Genomic DNA, 10,192 nt, shown 5'->3' on the forward strand with positions numbered 1-10,192 from the left:
TGGGGAATCTGCTTTCTGGCCATACAACCAGATGACCCTGCTGTAATCAACAAATATTTACCAACATTTCACGATTCAAATATATTATTCCACTGTGAAATTGATGAATATATGTGATGAGGGTAACAATCAAAACAAGGACTCAGCAAAAGAAAGAAGTCTTTCCTAATAACTCCAATTGTCAGAATGCTCGGAGTAGTGCTTCCCATTCAACAAAATTACACTCAAAAGTAGAACAAACATTGCACCCATTAAACAGTATCTCCGTGTTGAGAGGGAAGAAACATGTACCACAATTTGTGCAGCACATTTATTATTTTTAGTGACCATTGCAATAAGAGTTTTAAAAATAAAAAACAAATGAAGGAGATACCTCAACAAGAAGATTTATCAAATTCCGAACATTTGTTATTCAGTAAGGTGCATGTGGTGTCCAATCTGCACCAAAAAACCATTGAATAGAGAATCTGCTTTCTGGCCATACAACCAGATGACCCTGCTGTAAACAACAAACATTTACCCACATTTCACGAATCAAATACATTACTCCACTGTGAAATTGACAAATATAAGTGATAAAGGTATCAATCAAAGGAAGCACCTAGCAAAAGAAAACAGTATTTCTAATAACTCCAATCGTCAGAACGCTCGGAGTGGTGATTTCCATCCAACATAATCACACTTGATGTTTGAATAAACATAGCAGTCATGAAACGGAATCTCCCTGTTGAGAGAGAAGAAACATGTACCACAATTTGTGCAGCACATTTATTATTTTTAGTGTCTATTGGAATATTATTCTTAATAATTTAAAGCAATTGAAGGAGATACGAAATCAAGAATAATTATCAAATTCGTAACATTTGTTATTCAGTAAAATGCAAGTGGTGTCCGATCTGCACTAAAAACCCATTCAATGGAGAATCTGCTTTCTGGTCATACAACCAGATGACCCTGCTCTAAACAAAAAACATTTACACACATTCAACGATTCAAATACATTACTCCACTGCGAAACAGATGAATATAAGTTATAAGGGTAACAATCAAAAGAACCACCTAGGAAAAGAAAGAGGTCTTTCCTAATAACTCCAATACTCAGGATGCTTGGAGTGGTAGTTCCCATCCAACATAATCACACTCGATGTTTGAATAAACATAGCAGTCATGAAACGGAATCTCCCTGTTGAGAGAGAAGAAACATGTACCACAACTTGTGCAGCATATTGATTATTTTTAATGACCATTGCAATAAGATTTTTAAAAATAAAAAACAAATGAAGGAGATACCTAAACAAGAAGATTTATCAAATTCCGAACATTCGTTATTCAGTAAAGTGCATGTGGTGTCCTATCTGCACCAAAAGACCATTGAATAGAGAATCTGCTTTCTGGCCATACAACCAGATGACCCTGCTGTAAACAACAAACATTTACCCACATTTCAGGAATCAAATACATTACTCCACTGTGAAATTGACGAATATAAGTGATAAAGGTATCAATCAAAGGAAGCACCAAGCAAAAGAAAACAGTACTTCTAATAACTCCAATCGTCAGAACGCTCGGTGTGGTGATTCTCATCCAACATAATCACACTCAATGTTTGAATAAACATAGCAGTCATGAAACGGAATCTCCTTGTTGAGAGAGAAGAAACATGTACCACAATTTGTGCATGTGGTGTCAAATATGCACCAAAAGACGATTGAATGAGGAATCTGCTTTCTGGCCATACAACCAGATGACCCTGCTCTAAACAACAAACATTTACCCACATTTCACTAATCAAATACATTACTCCACTGTGAAATTGACGAATATAAGTGATAAAGGTATCAATCAAAGGAAGCACCAAGCAAAAGAAAACAGTACTTCTAATAACTCCAATCGTCAGAACGCTCGGAGTGGTGATTTCCATCCAACATAGTCACACTTGATGTTTGAATAAACATAGCAGTCATGAAACGGAATCTCCCTGTTGACAGAGAAGAAACATGTACCACAATTTGTGCAGCACATTAATTATTTTTAGTGTCCATTGGAATATTATTCTTAATAATTTAAAGCAATTGAAGGAGATACGAAAACAAGAATAATTATCAAATTCCTAACACTTGTTATTCAGTACAATGCAAGTGGTGTCCAATCTGCACTAAAAACCCATTCAATGGAGAATCTGCTTTCTGGTCATACAACCAGATGACCCTGCTCTAAACAAAAAACATTTACACACATTTAACGATTCAAATACATTACTCCACTGCGAAACAGATGAATATAAGTTATAAGAGTAACAATCAAAAGAAGCACCTAGGAAAAGAAAGAGGTCTTTCCTAATAACTCCAATACTCAGGATGGTTGGAGTGGTAGTTCCCATCCAACAAAATCACACTCCATGTTTGAACAAACATAGCAGTCATGAAATAGAATCTCCCTGTTGAGAGGCAAGAAACATGTACCACAATTTGTGCATGTGGTGTCAAATATGCACCAAAAGACAATTGAATAGGGGAATCTGCTTTCTGGCCATACAACCAAATGACCCTGCATTAATCAACAAATATTTAAACACATTTCATTATTCAACTATATTATTCCACTGTGAAATTGATGAATATATGTGATGAGGGTAACAATCAAAACAAGGACTCAGCAAAAGAAAGAAGTCTTTCCTAATAACTCCAATTGTCAGAATGCTCGGAGTAGTGATTCCATCCAACAAAATTACACTCGAAAGTAGAACATAGCAGGCATTAAACAGAATCTCCCTGTTGAGAGGGAAGAAACACGTACCACAATTTGTGCAGCACATTTATTATTTTTAGTGTCCATTGGAATATTATTCTTAATAATTTAAAGTAATTGAAGGAGATACGAAAACAAGAATAATTATCAAATTCCTAACACTTGTTCTTCAGTGAAATGCAAGTGGTGTCCAATCTGCACTAAAAACCCATTCAATGGAGAATCTGCTTTCTGGTCATACAATCAAATGACCGTGCTCTAAACAAAAAACATTTACACACATTTAACGATTCAAATACATTACTCCACCGCGAAACAGATGAATATAAGTTATAAGGGTAACAATCAAAAGAAGCACCTAGGAAAAGAAAGAGGTCTTTCCTAATAACTCCAATACTCAGGATGCTTGGAGTGGTGGTTCCCATCCAACAAAATCACACTCCATGTTTGAACAAACATAGCAGTCATGAAATAGAATCTCCCTGTTGAGTGGCCAGAAACATGTACCACAATTTGTGCAGCACATTTATTATTTTTAGTGACCATTGCAATAAAATTTTTAAAAATAAAAAGCAAATGAAAGAGATACCTAAACAAGAAGATTTATCAAATTCCGAACATTCGTTATTCAGTAATGTGCATGTGGGGTCCAATCTGCATCAAAAGACCATTGAATAGAGAACCTGCTTTCTGGCCATACAACCACATGACCCTGCTGTAAACAACAAACATTTTCCCACATTTCACGAATCAAATACATTACTCCACTGTGAAATTGACGAATATAACTGATAAAGGTATCAATCAAAGGAAGCACCTAGCAAAAGAAAACAGTATTTCTAATAACTCCAATCGTCAGAACGCTCGGAGTGGTGATTTCCATCCAACATAATCACCCTCGATGTTTGAATAAACATAGCAGTCATGAAACGGAATCTCCTAGTACAGAGAGAAGAAACATGGACCACAATTTGTGCAGCACATTGATTATTTTTAGTGCCCATTGCAATAATATTTTAAAAAATATGAAGCAAATGAAGGAGATACCTCAACAAGAAGATTTATCAAATTCCGAACATTCGTTATTCAGTAAGGTGCATGTCGTGTCCAATTTGCACGAAAAGACCATTGAATAGAGAATCTGCTTTCTGGCCATACAACCACATGCCCGTGCAGTAAACAACAAACATATACCCACATTTCACGTACCAAATACATTACTCCACTGTGAAATTGACGAATATAAAAGATAAAGGTATCAATCAAAGGAAGCACCTAGCAAAAGAAAGCAGTATTTCTAATAACTCCAATCGTCAGAACGCTCGGAGTGGTGATTTCCATCCAACATAATCACACTCAATGTTCTAATAAACATAGCAGTCATGAAACGGAATCTCCCTGTTGAGAGAGAAAAAACATGGACCACAATTTGTGCAGCACATTGATTATTTTTAGTGACCACTGCAATAAGATTTTTAAAAATTTAAAGCAATTGAAGTAGATACGAAAACAAGACTATTCATCAAATTCCTAACATTTGTTATTTGGTAAAATTCAAGTGGTGTCCAATCTGCACTAAAAACTCATTGAACGGAGAATCTGCTTTCTGGTCATACAACCAGATGACCCTGCTCTAAACAAAAAACATTTACACACATTTAACAATTTAAATACATTACTGCCCTGCGAAACAGATGAATATAAGTTATAAGGGTAACAATCAAAAGAAGCACCTAGGAAGAGAAAGAGGTCTTTCCTAATAACTCCAATACTCAGGGTGCTTGGAGTGGTAGTTCCCATCCAACAAAATCACAATCCTTGTTTGAACAAACATAGCAGTCATGAAACAGAATCTCCCTGTTGAGAGGCAAGAAACATGTACCACAATTTGTGCATGTGGTGACAAATATGCATCAAAAGACGACTGATTGGGGAATCTGCTTTCTGGCCATACAACCAGATGACCTTGCTGTAATCAACAATCATTTACCCATATTTCACGATTCAAATATATTATTCCACTGTGAAACTGATGAATATATGTGACGAGGGTAACAATCAAAACTAGGACTTAGCAAAAGAAAGAAGTCTTTCCTAATAACTCCAATTGTCAGAATGCTCGGAGTAGTGCTTCCATCCAACAAAATTACACTCGAAAGTAGAACATAGCAGGCATTAAACGGAATCTCCCTGTTGAGAGGGAAGAAACATGTACCACAATTTGCGCAGCACATTGATTATTTTTAGTGACCATTGCAATAATATTTTAAAAAATATAAAGCAAATGAAGGAGATACCTCCACAAGAAGATTTATCAAATTCCGAACATTTGTTATTCAGTTAGGTGCATGTGGTGTCCAATCTGAACCAAAAGACCATTGAATAGAGAATCTGCTTTCTGGCCACACAACCAGATGACCCTGCTCTAAACAACAAACATTTACCCACATTTCACTAATCAAATACATTACTCCACTGTGAAATTGACGAATATAAGTGATAAAGGTATCAATCAAAGGAAGCACCTAGCAAAAGAAAACAGTATTTCAATAACTCCAATCGTCAGAACCCTCGGAGTGGTGATTTCCATCCAACATAGTCACACTTGATGTTTGAATAAACATAGCAGTCATGAAACGGAATCTCCCTGTTGAGAGAGAAGAAACATGTACCACAATTTGTGCAGCACATTGATTATTTTTAGTGTCCATTGGAATATTATTCTTAATAATTTAAAGCAACTGAACGAGATACGAAAACAAGTATAATTATCAAATTCCTAACATTTGTTATTCAGTAAAATGCAAGTGGTGTCCAATCTGCACTAAAAACCCATTCAATGGAGAATCTGCTTTCTGGTCATACGACCAGATGACCCTCCTCTAAACAAAAAACATTTACACACATTTAACGATTCAAATACATTACTCCACTGCGAAACAGATGAGTATAAGTTATAAGGGTAAAAATTAAAAGAAGCACCTAGGAAAAGAAGGAGGTCTTTCCCAATAACTCCTATACTCAGGATGCTTGGAGTGGTAGTTCCCATCCAACAAAATCACACTCCATGTTTGAACAAACATAGCAGTCATGAAACAGAATCTCCCTGTTGAGAGGCAAGAAACATGTACCACAATTTGTGCATGTGGTGACAAATATGCATCAAAAGACGATTGAATGGGGAATCTGCTTTCTGGGCATACAACCAGATGACCTTGCTGTAATCAACAATCATTTACCCATATTTCGGGATTCAAATATATTATTCCACTGTCAAACTGATGAATATATGTGATGAGGGTAACAATCAAAACTAGGACTTTGCAAAACAAAGAAGTCTTTCCTAATAACTCCAATTGTCAGAATGCTCGGAGTAGTGCTTCCATCCAACAAAATTACACTCGAAAGTAGAACATAGCAGGCATTAAACGGAATCTCCCTGTTGAGAGGGAAGTAACATGTACCACAATTTGTGCAGCACATTTATTATTTTTAGTGACCATTGCAATAATATTTTAAAAAATATAAAGCAAATGAAGGAGATACCTCAACAAGAAGATTTATCAAATTCCGAACATTTGTTATTCAGTAAGGTGCATGTGGTGTCCAATCTGCACCAAAAGACCATTGAATACAGAATCTGCTTTCTGGCCATACAACCAGATGACCCTGCTCTAAACAACAAACATTTACCCACATTTCACGAATCAAATACATTACTCCACTGTGAAATTGACGAATATAAGTGATAAAGGTATCAATCAAAGGAAGCACCAAGCAAAAGAAAACAGTACTTCTAATAACTCCAATCGTCAGAACGCTCGGAGTGGTGATTTCCATCCAACATAATCACACTTGATGTTTGAATAAACATAGCAGTCATGAAACGGAATCTCCCTGTTGACAGAGAAGAAACATGTACCACAATTTGTGCAGCACATTGATTATTTTTAGTGTCCATTGGAATATTATTCTTAATAATTTAAAGCAATTGAAGGAGATACGGAAAAATGAATATTTATCAAATTCCTAACATTTGTTATTCAGTAAAATGCAAGTGGTGCCCAATATGCACTAACAAACCCTTTGAATTAAGAATCTGTTTCTGGTCATAAAACCAGATGACCCTGCTCTAAACAAAAAACATTTACACACATTTAACGATTCAAATACATTACTCCACTGCGAAAGAGATGAATATAAGTTATAAGGGTAACAATCAAAAGAAGCACCTAGGAAGGGAAAGAGGTCTCTCCTAATAACTCAAATACCCAGGGTGCTTGAAGTGGTAGTTCCCATCCAACAAAATCACACTCCATGTTTGAGCAAACATAGCAAACATGAAACAGAATCTCCCTGTTGAGAGGCAAGAAACATGTACCACAATTTCTGCATGTGGTGTCAAATATGCACCAAAAGACGATTGAATGGGGAATCTGCTTTCTGCCCATACAACCAGATGACCTTGCTGTAATCAACAATCATTTACCCACATTTCACGATTCAAATATATTATTCCACTGTGAAATTGATGAATATATGTGATGAGGGTAACAATAAAAACCAGGACACAGCAAAAGAAAGAAGTCTTTCCTAATAACTCCAATTGTCAGAATGCTCGGATTAGAGCTTCCATCCAAGAAAATTACACTCGAAAGTAGAACATAGCAGGCATTAAACGGAATCTACCTGTTGAGAGGGAAGAAACATGTACCACAATTTGTGCAGCACATTTATTATTTTTAGTAACCATAGCAATAATATTTTTAAAAATATAAAGCAAATGAAGGACATACCTCAACAAGAAGATTTATTATATTCCAAACATTCGTTATTCAGTAAAGTGCATGTGGTGTCCAATCTGCACCAAAAGACCATTGAATAGAAAATCTGCTTTCTGGCCATACAACCACATGGCCCTGCTGTAATCAACAATCATTTACCCACATTTCACGATTCAAATATATTATTCCACTGTGCAATTGAGGAATATATGTGATGAGGGTAACAATCATAACAAGGACTGAGCAAAAGAAAGAAGTCTTCTCTAATAACTCTGATTGTCAGAATGCAAGAAGTAGTGCTTCCCATCCAACAAAATCACACTCAAAAGTAGAACAAACATAGCTGGCATTAAACAGAATCTCCCTGTTGAGAGGGAAGAAACATGTTCCACAATTTGTGCAGCACATTGATTATTTTTAGTGACCATTGCAATAAAATTTTTAAAAATAAAAAGCAAATGAAGGATATACCTAAACAAGAGGATTTATCAAATTCCGAACATTCGTTATTCAGTAAAGTGCATGTGGTGTCCAATCTGCACCAAAAGACCATTGAATAGAGAATCTGCTTTCTGGCCATACAACCATATGACCCTGCTGTAAACAACAAATATTTACCCACATTTCACGAATCAAATAAATTACTCCACTGTGAAATTGACCAATATAAGTGAAAAAGGTAACAATCAAAGGAAGCTCCTAGCAAAAGAAAACAGTATTTCTAATAACTCAAATCGTCAGAATGCTCGGACTAGTGCTTCCCATCCAACAAAATCACACTCGAAATTAGAACATAGCAGGCATTAAACGGAATCTCCCTGTTGAGAGGGAAGAAACATGTACCACAATTTGTGCAGCACATTTATTATTTTTAGTGACCATTGCAATAATATTTTTAAAAATATAAAGCAAATGAAGGAGATACCTAAACAAGAAGATTTATCAGATTCCGAACATTCGTTATTCAGTCAAGTGCATGTGGTGTCCAATCTGCACCAAAAGACCATTGAATAGAGAATCTGCTTTCTGGCCATACAACCAGATGAACCTGCTGTAAACAAAAAACATTTACACACATTTAACGATTCCAATACATTACCTGCGAAACAGATGAATATAAGTTATAAGGGTAACAATCAAAAGAAGCACCTAGGAAAAGAAAGAGGTCTTTCCTAATAACTCCAATACTCAGGATGCTTGGAGTAGTGCTTCCCATTAAACAAAATCACACTCAAAAGTAGAACAAACATAGCAGTTATTAAACGGTATCTCCCTGTTGAGAGGGCAGAAACATGTTCCACTATTTGTGCAGATATTGATTATTTTTAGTGACCATTGCAATAATATTTTTAAAAATATAAAGCAAATGAAGGAGATACCTAAACAAGAAGATTTACCAATTTCTGAATATTCGTTATTTAGTAAAGTGCATGTGGTGTCCAATCTGCACCAAAAGACCATTGAATAGAGAATCTGCATTCTGGCCATACAACCACATGACCCTGCTGTAAACAACAAACATTTACCCACATCTCACGAATCAAATACATTACTCCACTGTGAAATTGACGAATATAAGTGATAAAGGTTTCAATCAAAGGAAACACCTAGCAAAAGAAAACAGTATTTCTAATAACTCCAATCGTCAGAACGCTCGGAGTGTGATTTCCATCCAACATAATCACACTCGATGTTTGGATAAACATAGCAGACATGAAACGGAATCTCCCTGTAGAGAGAGAAGAAATATGTACCACAATTTGTGCAGCACATTGATTATTTTTAGGGACCATTGCAATAAGATTTTTAAACATTTAAAGCAATTGAAGGAGATACGGAAACAAGAATATTTATCAAATTCCTAACATTTGTTATTCAGTAAAATGCAAGTGGTGCCCAATATGCACTAAAAACCCTTTGAATTAAGAATCTGTTTCTGGTCATACAACCAGATGACCCTGCTCTAAACAAAAAACATTTACACACATTTAACGATTCAAATACATTACTCCACTGCGAAACAGATGAATATAAGTTATAAGGGTAACAATCAAAAGAAGCACCTAGGAAAAGAAAGAGGTCTTTCCTAATAACTCCAATACTCAGGATGCTTGGAGTGGTAGTTCCCATCAGACAAAATCACACTCCATGTTTGAACAAACATAGCAGTCATGAAACAGAATCTCCCTGTTGAGAAGCAAGAAACATGTACCACAATTTGTGCATGTGGTGTCACATATGCACCAAAACACGATTGAATGGGGAATCTGCATTCTGGCCATACAACCACATGACCCTGCTGTAATCAACAATCATTTACCCACATTTCACGATTCAAATATATTACTCCACTGTGAAATTGACGAATACAAGTGATTAAGGTATCAATCAAAGGAAGCACTAAGCAAAAGAAAACAGTATTTCTAATAACTCCAATCGTCAGAAAGCTCTGAGTGGTGATTTCCATCCAACATAATCACACTCGATGTTTCAATAAACATACCAGTCATGAAACGGAATCTCCCTGTTGAGAGAGAAGAAACTTGGACCACAATTTGTGCAGCACATTAATTATTTTTAGTGACCATTGCAATAAGTTTTTTAAAAATTTAAAGCAATTGAAGGAGATACGAAAACAAGAATATTTATCACATTCCTAA

The sequence above is a fragment of the Schistocerca gregaria genome, unplaced genomic scaffold, assembly GCF_023897955.1.
Source record: "Schistocerca gregaria isolate iqSchGreg1 unplaced genomic scaffold, iqSchGreg1.2 ptg000418l, whole genome shotgun sequence".
Classification (NCBI taxonomy): domain Eukaryota; kingdom Metazoa; phylum Arthropoda; class Insecta; order Orthoptera; family Acrididae; genus Schistocerca; species Schistocerca gregaria.